Source organism: Eptesicus fuscus, chromosome 14, assembly GCF_027574615.1.
Source record: "Eptesicus fuscus isolate TK198812 chromosome 14, DD_ASM_mEF_20220401, whole genome shotgun sequence".
NCBI lineage: Eukaryota > Metazoa > Chordata > Mammalia > Chiroptera > Vespertilionidae > Eptesicus > Eptesicus fuscus.
Window position 1 is genome coordinate 23,752,160 of NC_072486.1, and position 20,382 is coordinate 23,772,541.

Genomic DNA, 20,382 nt, shown 5'->3' on the forward strand with positions numbered 1-20,382 from the left:
TCAGGCCAGGCTAGCAGAGGAGGGCAGTTGGGAGAGACCAGGCCAGCAGGGAAGGGCAGATGGGGGGACCAGGCCTGCAGGGGAGGGCAGTTGTGGGCGATCAGGCCAGCAGGGAGGGCAATTAGGGGTGACTGGGCCAGCAGAGGAGGACAGTTGGGGGAGACCAGGCCTGCAGGGGAGGGCAGTTGGGGGAGACCAGGCCTACAGGGGAGGGCAGTTGGGGGTGACCAGGCCTGCAGGGGAGGGCAGTTAGGGGTGACCAGGCCTGCAGGGGAGGGCAGTTGGGGTCGACCAGGCCTGCAGGGGAGGACAGTTAGGGGCGACCAGACTGGCAGGGGAGGGCAGTTAGGGGCAATTGGGCTGGCCGGGGAGCAGTTATGTGTTGATCAGGCTGGCAGGAGAGTGGTTAGGGGGTGATCAGGCTGGCAGGCAGAAATGGTTAGGGGCAATCAGGAAGGCAGGCAGGCGAGTGGTTGGGAGCTAGCAATCTTGGATTGTGAGAGGGATGTCCAACCGCCCATTTAGGCCCATCGGGATTGGGCCTAAATGGACAGTTGGACATCCCTCAAGGGGTCCCAGATTGGAGAGGGTGCAGGCTGGGCACAAATTTCATGCACCAAGCCTCTAGTTTAATGATAAAAAGGAAAAAAAAGGAACTTCCTCCAATAAGATGACTGGTAAAAATCTGAGAACTCCATTCTGGCTTTATTTCCCAAGATCAACTATCTTAATTTCACTGTTACTAGTACCTTCAATTTAACCTCAAGGTTAAAATAACTTCAGTGTAGTGAGAAAATTAGTAAGTATCACCTATTTGAAGGGGGTAATATTTTAAGGCATTATGAATCATGTTTAGATCAGTACTATCCATTTGTACTTTCTGTAATGATAGAAATGTTCTAAATCTGCACTGTTCAACATGGTAGCTACTAGCTACATGTGAGCCACTGAGCCCAAGAAATATGACTAGTATAAATTTTAAATTTTATGTAATTTTAATTAATCTATATACATAAAAGTCTAAGCGACCAGCTGACTGTCCAGTAGCTATGACGTGCACTGAGAACCAGGATGCAGACTCTCAATGCAGGAGCAGAAACCACAGGCATGGAAACATGGAACAGACTGATGAATCTCAGAGGCAAGAGGAGAGGGGATCGGACCAAAACCGGCTCTCCAACACCCCTCGAGGGGTCCCAGATTGCGAGAGGGCACAGGTCAAGCCGAGGGAGCCCACTGGTGCACAAATCCATGCACCAGGCCTCTACTTTTTTTTTTTTTAATTTCTTTATTGATTAAGGTGTCACATTTTTGTCCTCATCCCCCCATTCCCATCCCACACCCCTCCCCACGGATGCCCCAACCCTCTGTTGAACTTAACCATTGGATAGGCTCATATGCATGCACACAAGTCCTTTGGTTGATCTCTCCCCCCTTCCCCCACCCTCCCCTATCCTCCCTCTGAGGCCCGATAGTCCGATCGATGCCTCCTTGTTTCTGGTTCTGTTCTTGTTCATCAGTCTATGTTGTTCATCATTTCCCCTAGATGAGCGAGATCATGTGTCACTAGAGATATACTTATAAGAACTGAATGTGAGACGAGCAATAATAGTTATGCTGACAGGCAAATGAATCAGTCTGTAGTGAGTTTCTTTCTGGACCAACAGTTCTTTTGAGACCCAATTTCAATGTCCACCAGTTCCTTATGTGTACATGTCAGCACTGACCCCTCAGCTCTGGATGGTGGACAAATGGTGGTAACGGAGGTCCGACTCCCTCTGGTTTGGTCTCGGCCGGACCCAGAGGCACGGCTTCACCCGGACTCAGGGGCACGTGGCCTCACCCAGACCCAGAAGGCGCGTGGCCTCACCCGGGCCCGGGACCCAGCCTCACCCGGATCCAGGGGCACACGGCCTCACCCGGACCCAGGATCCGGCTTCACCCGTACCCAGGGGTGCAAGGCCTCACCCGGACCCAGGGGCACATGGCCTCTCCCAGACCCAGGGGCGCGTGGCCTCACCCGGACCTAGGTGCGCGCGGCCTCACCCAGACCAGGTACCCAGCCTCACCCGGATCCAGGGGCACACGGCCTCACCCAGACCTGGGATCTAGCTTCACCCGGACCCAGGGTCGCGTGGCCTCTCCCGGACCCAGGGGCGCGCGGCCTCCCCCAGACCCAGGGGCGCACGGCCTCACCCGGGCCCGGGACCCAGCCTCACCCAGATCCAGGGGCACACGGCCTCTCCCGGACCCAGAGGAGCGTGGCCTCACCCGGACCCAGGGGCGTGTGGCCTCACCCGGATCCAGGGGCACACGGCCCCACCCGGACTCAGGGGCGCGTGGCCTCACCCGGGCCCGGGACCCAGCCTCACCCAGATCCAGGGGCACACGGCCTCACCCGGACCCAGGATCCGGCTTCACCCGGACCCAGAGGCGCGTGGCTTCACCCGGACTCAGGGGCGTGTGGCCTCACCTGGATCCAGGGGCACACGGCCTCAACCGGACCCAGGGGCGCGTGGCCTCAGCCGGGCCCGGGGCCCAGCCTCACCCGGATCCAGGGGCACACGGCCTCACCCAGACCCGGGATCCAGCTTCACCCGGGTCCAGGGGCGCGTGGCAGGCCTCTACTTTTAATATAAATAGCCATATGTGGCCACCATAATGCAGATTTAAAATGCAATGCCACTAGTAAGACAGAGGTCTCTTCCTCAACTTTCAACAATAAGCAGCAGCCCTACTGCAGAATAAACACTGGAATGCATTAAGAAGAACTGAGTTCTATTCCTAGCTCTAACGTATGTATTAGTATATTAGCTATAAGCCTTAGAAAGGACTTTGTGTCTGGGTCCTTTTGTTTTCTCGCCTATACAATAAGAGTTGGTTTAGATTAGGGTTTCTCAAACTTTAGTCATTCATGTACCACCTGTGTGGTTATTTAATAGTTTTCTTTAAATTGGCTCATTTTAAAATCTGAAAATGATTTTAACCTCATCATAAGGTTTATGAATTATAGGTATGATACTACTAAGTATATTTTTCCTAACATATATTAAAATAAACATATAACTATTAAAAATACTTCACTGGCCCTAGCAAGTGTGCTAAATGGTTTGGGCATTGTCTGTGCACCAGCAATTGCAGGTTCAATTCTTGGTCACGGGCACATGTCCGGGTTGTGGCTCAATTCTTGATAGAGGGCATGCAAGAGGCAGCCAATCAATGTTGTGCTCTCACACCAATGTTTCTTTCTCTCTCCCTCTCTCTCTAAAAATCCATAAGCTATTCTTTTTTTTTTTTAATCTTTTAATATATTTTTATTGATTTCAGAGAGAAAGGAAAAGGGAGAGAGAGAAACATCAATGATGAGAGAGAATCATTGGTTAGCTGCCTCCTGCAGGCCCCCTACTAGGGACTGAGTCTGCAACCCAAGCATGTGCCCTTGACCGGAATCAAACTCAGGACCCTTCAGTCCGAAGGCTGACGCTCTGTCCACTGAGCCAAACCAGCTAGGGTTAAACTATTCTTAAAAAATTAAAAAATACTTGACTGTGTTTTACCTAAAATCATCCTGTTTATGACCAGTGGTACACAAATTGCACTTTGGGAAACTGAATTAAGTAATCACTAGAGGCATTTTCAGTTTTCAATTCTATAAGCTTTATCAAAATGAGATTTTTAAAAAGATATCCTAGCATCTTAAGCACAAACTAAAAATAGCTATGTTAAAATAATAGTTTAGTAATAAAAGCTACTTACAAAAATGTAAATGTCTGTTTCCTACCAAATCTGGCTATAACAAATTATAGTCTGGATTAAAAATGAAGAAAGGTACTTATAATCTTCATGACAATTGGTATCTTTACAATCAGGTCAGTTCTTAAAGGGTGAAGGTACGGTTCATTCATATCTCTAGATATAGAGCCTGCCACAGACTCCTAATAAAGATATACTAAATAAATTCAACTTAAACATACTTGCATTGCTTTTTGATCTTTTCAAAGTTTCAGTCAGAAATTATCAGTCTAGAATTTCAATAGACTTAAAATTTAGATGACTGGGAAAAAAACCTTTGAGAATTTCTATGTTGGCTCATTTCCTTCCTTAACAGCTCTGAAGCCCAAGATCAATCATTTCAATTACATTCCTATCACCATCCTCAATTTCTTCACTTCCATGCCAGTTTGAGTTTGCCTTCTCAACCCTAGATCAACCCAATTATTACTGTCCTCTTTCCTCCACTCAGCTGCTGAGTGCCAAAGCTCTGCAGACTGACCCCATAAGAAATTAAGGTACACAACAATATCTAGCTTGTGCTGTTGGTCCAGCAATTGTTTTATTCACCTTTCTACTCCGGCTTTCATGAAATTCATCTTTATCACATTATCACAGTGATCTTTTAAAAATACAAACTTAAGCAGGTTATCCAACCCCTGCTTAAAACCCTATAATGGTTTCTAAATGCTCTTACTAGAACTCCAAATATTCAACGTAACTTTTAAAACCCCACATGCTTTGACCTCTATCTACTGCTCCAGCCTCAATGTACACCATTCTCTTTGAATGTTCTAGCTACATGGTCTTTCTAGAATGTAAACAGCCCCTTCATTTTTTTTTTAAAATATATTTTTATTGATTTCAGAGAGGAAGGGAGAGGGAGAAACATCAATGATGAGAGAGAATCATTGATCTGCTGCCTCCAGCACGCCCCCTACTGGGGATCAAGCCTGCCACCTGGGCATGTGCCCTGACCGGGAATCAAACCGTGACAACCTGGTCCATCAGTCGATGCTCAATCACTGAGCCATGCCAGCCAGGCAAGCCCCTCCATTCTTCCTTCCCTTCTTGGCCAAATTAACACCTGCTCAAGCTTGACATCATCCATCCACTATCCCTCCACAGTCGACATCAGGTTTCTTAGATAGATACTTTCATTGAACAGTATTCCTTCCCTTTATATCATCCCCTGTGACTCTTCTACTAGATTATAAACTCCACTAGAGGCCTGGTGCATGGGATTCATGCAGTGGTGGGGGCATGGCCTGTGGGGATCGGCTTGCGGTGGGAGCGCTGCTCATCCCAGTCAGCCAAGTGGCACTCCCACTGAGAGTGCACTGACCACCAGGGGGTAGCTCCTGCATTGAGCGTCTGCCCCTGGTGGTCAGTGCGTGTCATAACAACTGGTCGACCAGTCGTTCTGGTCCTTGGGCCATTCGGGTGCTGGGCGTTTATTATACAGGATAAGAGCAGATAAAATATCTTCTGCTCTCCATTTGTACCTCTAGTACCCAGCACAGAATTAGGCCCTTACTAGATACTTAATTGTTAAATGAATGTACTTGTTAAATGCTCCCTCTGATACTTATCACTGCTATCTCCAAGTTTTACCAATCTCATCTTTCCACCCATTACATCTGAGAAGCTGGCTCCAGCCAAGAGCAAAGTGCCCACTGTTATAACTGTTCCAATGATGGGCAGGAGCCCACAACTAGCCACCTGAAGAGAGGATCACTCTAATAAGCTGTCTTTCATTTATGCTGTAAATACTTATTAGGCAATTTCTATGTTCTACACACTATTCTAAATGCTATGAACACATTACTGAACAAGGACAGATAAGGTCCCTGGCTGCAATAGACTGGATTGTGTCTCCCCAATATTCACATGCTGAAGTCCTAACCCCCCATGTGACTGTATTAGAGACAGAGCCTTGAAAGAGGTGGTTAAGGTTAAATTAGGTCATAAGGGTGGAGCCAGGTATAATTGGTGCTCTTATATGAGAAAGAGATACCAAAACTCTCTCCCCACCATGTGAGAACACAGCAAGAAGGCAGCTATCTACAAGTCAAGAAGAGAGCTCTTACCAGAACTGGACCACACTGGCAACCTGATCTCAGACTCCAGTCTCCAAAACTGTGAAAAAGTTATTTCTGTTGTTTAAGCCATTCAGTCTATGGTATTTTGTTATGGCAGCCCAAGCAGACTGCATTCTAGTGCTGAAGTTATGTCCAATCTTAAAGAGAATTTAAAAATTTAGGAATGAGAAGGAAGAGAAGCACCTCATGTACTAAGTAGTAACTAAGACAACAAAAAGAAGGAACAGATACTGTCAAGTAATGGTTCATACTCATGCCTTAACAGAGGAAACCTCTAAACTGGAGGTACCCTGAGATCTGACCCATCTTCCTATCTCACTAAAAATAATTGCTTAAATAAGCATACTTTTTATCCACACTTCCGTCCCACAACCACACTCTTTATATCAGGGGTGGGGATTGTCCAGCTTGTGGGCTGTTTAAGGCCCGAGAAATCATTTTGGCTGGCCCTGCCAAGGCATTAGAGGTGAGTTAATTAATGTTTGACCAAATACAGCAGGCTAATTTTTAAGTTGATTAATTGTACAGCCTGAGAATGATGTTATAAATATCCAAATATCCTTGGCAGAAAAAAGGTTCCCCACCGCTGCTTTACATGAATGATAAATGCTAAGAAAACTTAATGCCACAAGGAAAAATCCATCTTAAACAACAAATAGAAAGTATTACTATAACCTTAAAAACTATATGATTTACATGGCACTCAATGGAGAATCATCAGGATTTCTTTGATGTTATGCATGTAAAATACAGTATCATCCACAAAATCTGATTACAATAACTCATACAGAATCAAAGAACTTGAGAGAGACTAGCAAACCCTTCTCATTTCAGATACTAGTAGAAGTAAAGTGAAAACCAGATGTTTTGGTTCTTGTCCAACACCTCCCAACTCCCTTTCTAGATTATTGCATAGAGAAAAAATCAGCTACATCATTTGCAGAGCCCGACCCAAATTGAAAATACAGCCCCCCGACCTTGTTAAAAAATTAAGGTGACAGCCCTTCTAAATGATGGGCCTTACGTGACTCACTGGTTGCATACCATAAAACTGGCCCTGAACAGAGAAGTACATCTATAAGCACCCTTTTAAAAAATGTATTTCTTTATAACCCAATACACAATATATATAGAATCTGGCTCATGAGCATAAATATGGCTCATATTCATAGGAATATGGTGGAGAACAAAGAAAGCTGAATCTGAGGTCAGAAGCCCTCCAACCACTCACTAGCTAGACCCTAACAAGTCCCTTAATACGCCAATCTCCATCTCACAAAGTTGTGACAATCAAATTGAGTTCTTCACATCACACAGATGATGTATCACTGATTCCCTTAAACATCCCTAGAATTTAATGTTTTTTAAGTGTTGGAGACATTGAAAAATTGGGGGCATAAGGGGTAGAACCTGCAATAATTACAGCTTATAGTTAGATACTCACCTTCCAGTTTAACAAGTCAAGTGCTCACTTCCCATCAGTGGTGTCTGAGCGAAGGAAAGCCATGTTGCTTCTGTGTTCCTCAGCAGAAGATCGACAGCAGTATTGTCCAACAGAAATATAGTGTGAATCATAGTTTTCTAGTAGCCACGTAGAAAAAGAAAAATAGATGAAATTAAACTTAATAGTGTTTTATTTAACCCAACATATCAAAAAAAGTATTATCCTTTTCAATATGTGATCAACGTAAACATTATTGAGACTTTTTTTGTTTGGGTACCAGCGTGGAAATCCAATGTGCATTTTACACTAACCATATCTCAGCCGCACCTGGCTCCTGGACTGTGTGTGACCTGTAATACTAAGGGTACAAGGTAGCCGATCACGCTTTCACAATGCGTTTTTTGTCGTTTTCTACTTTTCTGACTTTGACCAAAAAACAACAGTAGCAGTTTCAATAAATTCCAACCACCACCACCTTCTAGGGCCTATATCCACTGTATCTATATGCAAATTATCCTTAAAGTTATGCAAAAGGATAACTGCAGCTAGGCCAATTCGGCAATGCTCACGCCGCACTTGAGAGGTCTGGTTTCCCCTCCTGTGGCATTTTCATTCCTCCTCCCCGCAGAGAACAGAGCCGACCGGTCAGTATCGGATAGACTGCAGCCAGCGCAGGGCTTGTTGCGATTCCGGGGGAACCGGGAGTCAGAGGGCGGCTCCCATGCTCTGGGCACCTGGCGGGTCCTTAGCGAGGACGCAGTTCCGCACGAACCCGCCGCCACCGAGGCTGCAGCGCGGCCCAAGCGCCGGGAAGTCCCAGCGGGACCTCGGGCGGCCCGCCACCCCGAGGCTCCCTCCGAAGCCCCGCGCGGTTCCCGCAGCGCGAACCCCACTCCCAGCGCTCCGGCTCCTAGGAGGCCCCCGGTCCGCCCCCGCCCGGACTTTCCACGGCGCCCCGGATCCCTCGATTCTGGCCTTCCTTTCGGGAGAACGAGACCCAGCCGGGCCACACTCACCGACTTAGGAGGCCGCGCGGGCGCCGCACAGCCGCCTCCAGCCTGGTGGCCGCGCTCCCGCCGCGGGAGTCACCCCCGACACGGGCAAGATGGCGGCGCGGCCCGTAACGTGGGCCCACCCGACCGGGACCCACGACCCCACAGCCGCGCCTCCGCGACGCGCGGCCACGCCTCGGGTTCGGAAGGGGAGTTCCTGGCCCACGAGCTCCGCCCCTTCACGAGCCCGGGAGTGCCCGTGGGCGGGGGGAGGAGTGGGGGAAGAGGGAACTTCTCGGGAGACCCCGCCCCCAGCGCCCGTTCACAGGCCCCGCCCCCAGCGCACTAGTTCGCTCCTGCAGGCCCCGCCCCCAGCGCACTGGTCCGCTCCTGTTGGCCCCGCCCCCAGCGCACTAGTTCGCTCCTGCAGGCCCCGCCCCCAGCACACTGGTCCGCTCCTGTTGGCCCCGCCCCCAGCGCACTAGTTCGCTCCTGTAGGCCCCGCCCACAGCGCACCGGTCCGCTCCTGCTGGCCCCGCCCCAAGCGCCCAAATCCGCTCCTGCCGCCCCGCCCCGAGCTCTGGGGCGGGATCCTGGCCAGGGACCTGGGCAGCTTCTCAGAGGCACATTTATTGTTTTAAGCACTTTATATGCTTTAGTTCATTTGGTAGGTTAAAATTTTCATTAAAAATTTATGTTGATCGATGTATGAGAAAGACCCAGGTATTTTGTTCACGATTTATTCACTAATTTTCTCATTCCACAACCAAGTTTTGAATGCCTATGCCATAGGCCCTATGGTGTAGCTGGCACCAATGCTGGGGACACCAGAAGGAACCAAAAAGACAGGAAGCAGGCAATTAGAGTGATGCCTCTTTGGGGCTAATATAGTGCTCCACGGGAGGGGCGCCCCCTTACTTTTGGGGTATCAACAACGTTTCTTTGAGGCCCACTCGGTTGAGAAATGAAGGATGAGTATGGGATTAGCCAGGAAAGGGAACAGGAGAGAGAGGTTTGGAAGAGAAGAGTCTTCTTGGGTGGAGGAAGAGCAAGTGCAAGGTCAGGGGGAGGGCAAAGCAGTGGGGTAGCAGTGCAGTGTGGATGTGTGAGTAGAGGAGTGGGGAGAGATTAAGATGCTGTATCAGAAAGGCATTTGGAAACCAGGTCAGTGAATTTGGATGGACTTTTACCTAAAAGCATTGGTGAAGTCATTGCACTGAAGGTGTTTAAACAGGCCAGTGGTGTGATCAGTTTGCGGGAGGAAATGGAAAATGGACAGGGTAAGTATCCCAATGACAGATGATGGTAACCCAAACTACCGTCGTGTGGAGAGTGGGGATAGAGAGAATTGTGTGATCTGAGGAATATTTACAAAGTGGGATGATTGACTGAGGGAGAAAGAGGTTTCTAGATTTCTGGCTCCCACATTACAGCATATGGTGCTGCACCCGTGTTACACATCCGACACAGGCTTTGTTCAGATTTCTGGCAATCTTTGCTTGTCTGTTCATGCTTAAAAATGGATGGTGTCAGGCTACTGGTGATTGATGTAAAAGAGCTTAGTGCTGGTGACCTTCAAGGCAGAACATTCTGTTGAGAATATGACTGGCTAATCCCAGCTGCCTTTACTTCCACATGTACAAAATCAGTCTTTACCTGAGAGCAAGTTTTGCTCTTAGGCATCAGGAGGAAATTTTGGTCCTGTAAACATTTGACATGGCTTAGGTAATCTTTTTACAAAGGTTGAAGATGATATCTGAGATATTTAATAGATATATATTTTCAATAGTCATAAGTTTTTATTTATTGATTTATTTTATTTTTTTTTTAGAGAAGGAGAGAGAGAAACACTAATTTATGCATCCATTGACCGGAGATTGAATCCGCAACCTTGATGTATCAGGATGATGTTCTAACCAACTGAACTACTTGACCAGGGCCAAGATCTGAGATGTTTTAAAATAGTGGTTTTCAAAAGTATTCTGGCATACTCCCAAATTATATAAGTCAATGCACTTATTCATACATTTGGGGGATTACATCTAATATTGTCACGAACCTTACATAGCTGCCAAGGTTATGATTTTTAATACATTTTTTATCGTTGATACTATTAGCGATATCCCTCATATCTCCCCGCTTTTTCTTCCTCCTCTCTGCCTGTGCCCTGCCCGGGCCTTCACCTCATTATTGTCTGTGTCAATGGCTATGCATATATGCACATATATTCTGGTTTTTTTGGTATCCTCATTCGAGGATATTTTTTCCCCACTGATTTTTAGAGAAAGTGGAAGGAAATGAGGAGAGAGAGAGAGAGAGAAACATTGATGTGAGAGAGACACATCTATTGGTTGCCTCCCACATGTGCCCTCACCAGGGATCAAACCTGCAACCAAGGTACATGCTCTTGACTTGGAATTGAACCCGCCACTCTTCGGTGCCTGGGCTGATGCTCTATCTACTGAGCCACACTGGCTAGGGCTGCATTCATATTCTTTGATTGATCTCTCCCTCTCTTCCCCACCCTCCTCTGTTGCATCCAACAAAACTTACATACTTTAATAATGGTTTCTCACTATTTTCATTTTTAAATTTTGTGAGTAAGCTATTTTTTTTAGTTACAGGGAATTCTATATTATTCTATTTTTTCTTCTTGAATTTTATTTCCATTCTACTTACTCCCACTGGATTATTTGTTTGTTTTACAATAAACAACTATAGAGCTTATACTATGTGCCAGATACTTTACAAGATAGGCTCACTTAACACTCTAAAGGTGGGTGCCCCGAGAACCATACTCTAAGATGAGATTAGGATGTAGGATATGTATTAAGGAATGTTCTTGGGATCAACACCTGCTGAAGGTGGGAGAAAGATGCTGGACTGGATAGAATGAGAAGCTGAGCTGTGATTCAATGTCAACAAAGGCCTCAGCCAATTCATGGGAAACTTTAGAATTGGACTGGCCCTTCAGAGATGTCTTGAGTTGGGACAAGGATTCCAGGCCTTTATACATTGATGTGAGCTGTCCCTTGAAGGAAGTGGGACTTTGAATGAGTCCATTTTCTCGGGCAAGGCAATCCCGAAAGAAGGCTGACAAATGTTGGTCCATTTTTACTGAACAGGTAGAGTTAATGTGTTAAAAGTTCTATGCATGCCCTAACCGGTTTGGCTCAGTGGATGGAGTGTTGGCCTTAGGACTGAAGGATCCCGGGTTTGGTTCTGGTCAGGGTCACATGCCTGGGTTGCAGGCTCGGTCCCCAGTGGAGGAATGTGCAGAAGGCAGCCGATTGATGATTCTCTCTCATCATTGATGTTTCTATCTCTCTTCCTCTCCCTTCCCCTCTGAAATCAATAAAAATATAATTTTTTAAAAGTTCTATGCATGTGTGACCTCATCTTCACGATACCTACTATTCAGGATCCAAGGATTGGAGGTAGCGAGTGTCACCCTTTGCAGCTGGAAGACTGGTGAGAAAGCCCAAAGTCTACATATGGGTGAAAGCATTAGGAAGCGTGGTTGGGATTGCAGGTCCAGGTCACACTCAGCTTTACTGATAAAAAATGCTGGTATTTTTACCTCCATGTCTTTAACTGCTGTGTATACCAGTTCAGTAAAAATGGACCAAGGGATGTTAGACTATAACCCCCATCATTCAGGAGAAATCAAACTTCTCCTCCTGTGGGGATAAGCAAATAAGGGGAGGATGAAGTACCAAAAGTTATACACTAGCAGAAGTATCATATACACCAGCAGGGCATCATATTTGTTAAAATGGAAATGTCAATCAACATTCCTGTTGGAACTACAGTCATTCATCAGTTTCAATCATAGGTTTACTAAGGATATGGGAATTTGTCAAAAATCTATGAAAGTGTTCTGTGAAAATCAATAGAGGATAATGTATATTTTGTTATTACTTGTATACTACATGCCCCTTTATATCAGTAGCATTTATAATAAACTTATGGACATATCTACACACACACCTTTTTTTTTTTTTTCAGAGAGCCAATTGTTAAATACTTTTCAGAAAACCACTGGGTACTGTCCTTCTTCATTTCCTTCCCTTTTCTAGGCCAATTAACTGCTTCCTAGGTATTTCTCAAAATTATTCACTTCTTTTCAATCCCACTGCTGGTCTTGAGAGCCTTATTGGCTCTCATTGGCATTTTAGTAAGGTTCCTGATAGGTCTCTCAGTCTCTAGGCTTGCTTTCCTGGAATTAATTCTTCACCAAGTCACCAAAGTGAGTTTTCTAATATGAAAATGTGATCATGTCACTCTTCTGCTTAAAACTGTTGCATGGTTTCTCATTGCCCTCAAGATAAATTCTAAGCCTTTTAACATGGCATAAACTTACTTACTCTCTGGTGCCTGCACTTCCAACCTCCCTGGCACAGTACGGGCTGGTGCCCTCTCTACAGGTCTCATTTATAGGTAGTATCACACTGCACTGCCATTGCCTTTTTTGTCTAATACTTTGTTATTAAAATTTTCAAGTACGGAAGAGTTGACAGAATGATACAGCAAATTCCAGCACCTTGATTCTGCAATTAACATTGGACATATAATTGACATATTTTCTGTATCATATATTTATTTATCTACCCATCTCGCTACCCATCTTCTTCTTTTATGATGCATTGCAAAGTAAGTTGCAGACACCAGTACAATGCGCTCCCAAACACTTCAGCATGATGCCATCAACCAGAGTTTGATATTTGATTACTTAAAAAAAATTTTTTTTTTTGTAAAATTTGCCATTGCCTTTTACTTGTCTATCTCCTCCACTGGGTTGAAGAGACTGGATCTTATTTTATTTGTTTTCTATCCAATGCCTGTCCATAGTAGAAACTAAATTAATGTTATTAAATGAATGATTTTCAGATTACATCAGATGTTACTTCGTTTCTTGATTCAGATATAAAAGTATTTTTGTCACTCCTTTGATTCATCTCGTTATTTCCCTACCCTGAGAATTTACAGAAAGCAACTTACATTCTACCTGTTCAGAGGCAATTAGTTTTAATCTGTCAGTGATTGTAGACAAGCTCTCTCACACCATGTCTTTCTACAAAGTCCCACAAGGGGGTGCCCAAATATCTTTTTTCAAACAATAGTTCCACAATACCCAATGTCAGTCCTCACTGATTTGTGTTATATCTGGCATTTCTGAATTTGATCACTTAGTATAATAGAAAATATACCCTTAAATAAATGTTATATACAATAAGTAAAATTATACATGTGTAATTTCAAAATCTATAGTTCTGGATATAAACAATGAACCATGATTCTAATAGTACCTTATATTTGTGTAGAGTTTTATGTCATTAAAATATTTTTAGCCTGGCCCGCGTGGCTCAGTGCTTGAGTGTCAAACCTATGAACCAGGAGGTCACGGTTCGATTCCCAATTAGGGCACATGCCCAGGTTGTCAGGGGCGTTCCGGAGGCAGTCAATCAATGATTTTCTCTCATTATTGAAGTTTCCATCTTTCTCTTCCTCTCCCTTCCTCTCTGAAAGCAATAAAAAATTTTTTTAAGTTTTTTTTATATCCCTGAATAGTAAAAATATTAATTCACCTCAAGTCCTTTTAACTGAAAACTTGGTCGATGGGTAGTTTACCTTTAGTACATAATTTAAAAGAATAGAAGAAGAAACAAACTATTGTCCAGGCAAAACAATATAATTTAGATGTAACAAAAAACAAACGCCTTTATTACCTTAATTAGTGACAATTTTTTGTAAACCAGAGTTGTATTAGGTTGACATAATGTGGGGTAATAAGTAATTTAATGTTCTTAAAACATTTTTGTTCCAGGAATTCAATAGAGTTACTTTTAAAACTTTCTTTGTTGGATATTCTTATTAAATTTCAAATGGCGTGACCAGGAAATTAAAACAGGTGTTGAGTTTCTGAAACGTATTCAAGAGGATGATATGTACTTATATTACTGTCTGTGCTTTGATCAGGTATCAATTACATGCTCCACAGGTCACTGAAATCAGTGAAACAATACCAACTACTCAGGCCAACCCACCCAAACCCAGAGGAGAAAGTTATTCAACTCAGGGTTCTAGGAAGTATTGTTCACTGCCTTGGATGGCCCAGGCATTAAGATTTACACAACGACATGTGAGACTCAGTGCACATGGAATTTAGCCCAAGGTAATTTGTTCTGAGCCAGTTGCTACTGAAATAAAATCCATATTTTTTCAGACATAAATTGTTGGCCATAGACCAAGAAGTGTTGTTCTCCTGCTCTGGCACAAACCTGGAAGGCACAAGGCTTAGCTACTTCCTGGGGTATTTAGGAATAATGAAAGATGGCCAACTGACTCACAAACATCTAAACTGTATTCCCTCACTGACCCCTGGTTTGACCTTTGAATAGGTCACAATATCTGCCCTAATTTTGCCATCTGTGAAATGGACAAATCAAATAAAAGTGGTATCTAAGTGTCCCCCCAGTTCTGAGATTCAATGCTATCATTTGTCCCCAATACAAGAAAAGGTTAAATACCATCTAATGGGCAATCAAATAAATTACTAAGAGTACAACACTTTCTATTACCTGAAAGTAAAGCCAACTAAATAAAAAAAAAAAGAAAAGAAAATACTTCTCCTCAATAAAAGTAGAATTTGGTCCAAGCTTAAATAGATCTAATCTTTCTCTTTTGGACAACTCTGCATGAAAAACTTGACCACTCTATCCACTGACTGAAAATAATAATTTTTTTTTTAAAAAAATTGATCATTCAAACCTATGACAGAACAAAACCTATATCCACTTTCAGATATTTCTTAGAAAGGAAACTTGTAATTTTTTCCAGAGAGCACTCTGTCTTTTTGGCATAAAATTATTTGCTCTTAGTAAAGAATAGATAACACAGAATAAAATATCAATTATGAAGGAAAGTTTTAGAGAAAGATTTTAATAGTCATAAGATTGGTACAGTGGAAATTACCCTGTCACTGTGATTTAGGGTGTTGCACATGTGGCACAATTATTCAAGCCCAGGACCAAGTGCCAAACAATGAAGCAAGACATGTCAGGGAGTAAACAATACAAAACTAACTGAGTAGAGGGAATGCGGAAGCGTCAACTCCATCAGAATTTGGTGAGGGGAGGAGCACTGGAGTCACGCTGCTCCAGACTTAAGCAATGCCACATTTTCTACATTTGATTCCCAAAGACTATTTCCACTTCCCTACTGTCTTTGAATGCTTTTCATCCTTTCCTAAGTTCATAAATAAGACCAATAGCATTTTGGTGTTTCTTTAATTTCCTTACAAATGACATGAGAGAATGTCCAAGTCAAACTCTTGAAGACAAGAAGGGTAATAAATCTCAGAAACTTCAGAGCTTTGGGCAAATGTTATAAAGTCTACTACCCCAAGATTTTATACTGGAAAAAAACAAAACAGAGGAGGACCTCTGACAACAAACCAAACTGGGTAAGAAGCTTCATTGTCTTCTCACTTCTTGATAATGTTCTTTTCTACGCTCAATGGGCAGTATGGGAAGTGGGTGAATTGGGAGAATGATTGTGAAACATTTCCCTGTACCTTGATCTCGGTCTAGACGTATGTGATACAAGTTGAAACTGATATGTAACTAGCCTTTTTATTTGTTTCTGCAACCTCGTGCAGATAAAACCTTCTGATATATACAAGTCATCCTAAACTTTGATTCCTTTCAAATGATCCTAGGACCCCCAAATACCATCACTACTGAAATGGAGATCTTGGCACCGGTCCTAAAACAAATAAAGCCAATATAGCACTGGCCTATATTTAGAACATCGATCCTTGCACTGAAGAGTCTCGGGTTTGATTCCCAGTCAAGGGCAGGTACCTGGGTTACAGGTTCGATCCCCCAAGGCAACCAAAGATGTGTCTCTCTCACATCAATGTTTTGATCTCCTTCTCCCTCTCTCTCTCTCTCTCTCTCTCTCTCTCTCTCTCTCTCTCTCTCTCTCTCACGCGCCTCTCATTCTTTCCCCTTCCTCCCTTCCACTCTCTAAAAATCAATGGAAAAATATTCTTGGGTGAGGATTAACAAAAATAAATAAATAAAATTTAACTTAAAAAATAAAGCCAATATAGATTCTACTTAGGTAGAGTATTAACATTTTTTTTAATTGAAAAGGATTTGCTGTTCAGCAGTGCTCTGGAGGAGAGCAATCTGGTGTATCTTGGTTCTCAAGTGACACTAAAAAATTACTTCCAATAACCATTCATTCAACATGTAGTTATGGGGTGCTTACTCTAATCCATCTCCAGGAGTAACGGTAAAAATAGTGTACTATCTGTCTTCTATAAAGCCATGCCTCAGACCAACTGTCCAAAGAGCATGGACTCTACCCAAGTTGCCTTTCTTTAGTCATCAAAACTACCCATGCTCTCTTATATGGTCTGTGCATGCCGAATTGCACACTAATTCAAGATCATCCATTAAGATTAAGATTTTAGTCTTTAGCCATAATACACCGTTTTTCTAGGTGCAAAGCTAATTGCCAGATATAAATCCATAGAACACAAGATTTTCTTTTGTGTTATCTACCCAATCAATTTAGTGCTCATTGCTACACCTGGCAACAAGAGGTGGAAAATCCTGGTTTTAGGTGATCCTATTTGATGGATGAGCAAGCAAGATTCCAACGCTCCACCAATCAGAACAGATAAAAGGCAGGAGGGCTTTCTTCCATTCCATAAGCCCCCTGCCCACCAGGAGTCACCTGTTTGCTTCTTAAAGCCACTGTTCTTCTTCAAGTTGTTAAACTACCTCATGAAAAAGAGAGTTGACCTTCTGAAAAATGCCACTTCTTTATAGCATGATTCTTATCTCACTAAAGTGCAAAATGTGGCTATCATCCACAGGCCATTTAAAATCTATATGTGGCCCTAGCTGGTTTGGTTCAGTGGATAGAGTGTCAGCCTGGGGACTGAAGAGTCCTGGGTTCGATTCTAGTCAAGTCAAGGGTATATGCCCAGGTTGCAGGCTCTATCCCCAGTACGGGGTGTGCAGGAGGCAGCTGATCAATGATTCTCCCTCATCATTGATATTTCTATCTTTCTCTCCCTCTCCCTTCCTCTCTGAAATCAATAAAAAAAATATATATATATAAGAAAGTATTTAAAAAAATAAAATAAAATCTACATGTGTAAATATATAAATATATATGTTTGCTTCCTGGGAAATCCCATTTTACTTCTGCAATACACCTACTGTTCCTTCTTTCTATTACCAAAACCCCACACAATCCCTTCCTTTGTGGTGAGGAAACAATGGAAGCCCAGGCATTCACCTGGACACTTAATTTAATGATGCAAGAGTTGTTATAAGTGAGGCTCAGGGGTCAGGTAGTCCTGAGTTAAGATCCCATTCTGGTATTCTCTAGTATTAGCATAACAGTGGGCAAGTTGCTGAACTCCTCTCTGCTGAACTCCTCCAACATCCTCATCTGCAAATGTGAATTCTTAGAGAACTTACTATAGGTAGGTGGTTGTGCTTTTGGAGGGCTAGATGCCATAATGTGTGTCAAGCACTTAGCATAGTACCTCGCTTGGTAAAGTGCTCATGAAATGGAAACCATTGTTACAATAAACAGATGCATAAATGCTAACATGTATTCCTAAGAAAGCCAATTTAAAAGAATTATAGCACGGCCCTGACCGGTTTGGCTCAGTAGATAGAGCATCGGCCTGAGGACTGAAGGATCCCAGGTTCGATTCTAGTCAAGGGCACGTACCTTTATTGTGGGCACATCCCCAGTAGGGGGCTGTGCAGGAGGCAGCTGATCGATGTTTCTCTCCATCGATGTTTCTAACTCTATCCCTCTCCCTTCCTCTCTGTAAAAAATCAATAAAATATATTTTAAAAATAATTAAAAGAATTATAGCATGAACAATTATATTGCTTTCTCTAGTCATCTTGCTAATCTCTATCTCTCAGACTGTCCATAGAGAAGCCTCCCTGTTAGTTGTATAGGGGTCAAGTGGCCTCTTGGCTCATGTTTTGTACAACAAACATTGTTAAATGTTTATTGTTGATAAACATCGACTTAAAATGGGCTGTAACCACAAGGTAGAAAATAGGAAAAAGAGAGAATGGAACCACCACAGGGACCACCTTTCCTGGATAGAAACCTCAGAATACTGACCCTTGTAAACCTACCTTTTATGTTCCAATTTGAAAGGATTTTGATAAATAATTGAATGCACTGCCTCCTTTTACAAGTGGGAAACGGAGGTCCCAATGTTACAGAGAGAACCCAGGACTATATTTAGATCGCTCTTCCACTATCTATTGTGCAAATCTTTTATTATGAAAACTTTCAAAAATCAGAACTATAGAAAGACTGGAATAATGAGCTTCTACATGTTCATCATCCAGTTTCAATCATTATCAGCCCATTGCCTCTCTTGGAAAACACTGCATCTGAATCAGGAGTCATTTATACTCCTTCACAAAGCTGTTTAGAACCACTACCTAACAGAGCACATACCCCAGGCAAAGAAATGTAAAAATAGAAAGTGAAGAACATAGCATAAGAAACAAAGTCGGACTCAGTAAGTGCCTAAAATGTAAAAAATTTGCTCAAGCTGTTTTTAAAACAGTCTGGAAATCATAGATTTGTTTCGAAAGGGCACTGTTCCTTTAAATTACTTACTGATCCCACCCAAATCTTGCACCCTGGCCAAATGCCTGACCACTCTTGCTTTAACTTAGTCTAATAAACATGAATAAAGGATTGCAAAAGATCCAAAGCAAGGACAATTTTTATTTCCCACAGAACAGAGAAATATTCACTAGCCAACTCCATCCCCAATGATGGTCCTTGCTGCTGGCCTTTCTTTAACCAGTCTTTAGTTCCTGTTTGACAAACTATTTATAAGGTAAGACATAACTGCTTTGTTTTAATCACTTATAATCAGAGAGGACCATTGTGGAACTGTGGAAGATTAAATTGTTCACATACTTACAGTGTGAAGAAAGCTTATCAAAAAATTTTATCCTCTGCTATTACTTTAAATTAATTATTAGAAAAATATGACTAATTGTAGAATTTAAAAATGTAGAAATTTAAAATGTATTTAAAGTTATTTAAAAATTAATTTTAATGTACATTCTACTGCATAGCATTATAATAATGTTAATACCTTTGGGGTATCTTTTTCTTAATTTGGAACATGTTTTTATAATTAAGTATTAACTACAGAATACTTTACAACTTGACAAGTATGGCAATTTGAACTAAGTATTTATACATCATTTTATTTTTAGGTAGAAACAAATGAGATGCAATGTGAATAAAATTGTTAAACTCTGCTGAAAGATAATTTCATTTATGAAAATTATAAAATATAAAGTCTCTTGGAGTTATTGATCCTAATAGTTACTCCCAAAATTTTAGGCAAAAATATAGCATTTGGTTAAATTTTTCTGCATTTATAAAATTTAACCAATAGTAAACATAGAGGTTTATACTTCTTTCACTTAATAATGACCTTCCCACCCCGAAACCTGTTTTACTTGTGAGATTTAAATGAGAGAAAGATGGGAATTATTAAAAATGGAAGCAAAATAAAACATGGTAAATATTAGAAATAAATGGGCTCTTAAAGATGCCAAAATAATAAAGATTTCAGAAAGGTAGGAAAACGAAAATACTAAAGAAAGAAAAGTGGAAAGATATAAGCGTGTCCTACGGCCAATATCAGAAAACAGAAAGGAATACCAAACTTTGGTTTGGGAGAGCTAAATAAAAAGTGTTAGAGCAAATAGTAATAAAATATGAGACATTGTGATTATTACTAATGATTAAGTTACATTAGTGGACATTGTCTATCAGAGATTCAGGTAGGAATTCATGATTATATTCCAAGAAAACTATAGACAGGTGCTTAGGTTTGGAGAAAGATAAGTCTTACTTTAAAGCCAGCATTTTCAAAGCCCAAAATGAGGCCTACAAATGAGAAAAAAAAAAGTGGTTTTATTCTCCTGATGCTGCATGGTTATAACCTTTAGGTTTTTGAAAAGTCATCTTGATCATTGATCAT

General features: G+C 42.4%; 1 protein-coding gene across 8 annotated transcripts in view; it reads right to left on the minus strand.

Annotated features, from left to right (window-relative positions):
* The window catches only part of MIOS (meiosis regulator for oocyte development), a 52,617-nt gene extending 44,041 nt beyond the window's left edge, over nucleotides 1–8,576 (minus strand). For 3 of the 8 annotated variants that reach the window (XR_008558086.1, XR_008558088.1, XM_054726114.1), the window contains exons 1-3: nucleotides 8,334–8,575; nucleotides 7,318–7,454; nucleotides 5,862–6,010 (exon numbers count right to left, since the gene is read on the minus strand). The gene's annotated coding sequence lies outside the window, so the exon portion shown is untranslated. Of the gene's footprint in view, nucleotides 1–5,861; nucleotides 6,011–7,317; nucleotides 7,455–7,628; nucleotides 7,810–8,333 lie in introns of those variants that run through there. The other 5 variants (XR_008558092.1, XR_008558091.1, XR_008558089.1 and 2 more) reach the window with 4 other exon arrangements.
* Nucleotides 8,577–20,382: the final 11,806 nt, after the last annotated feature.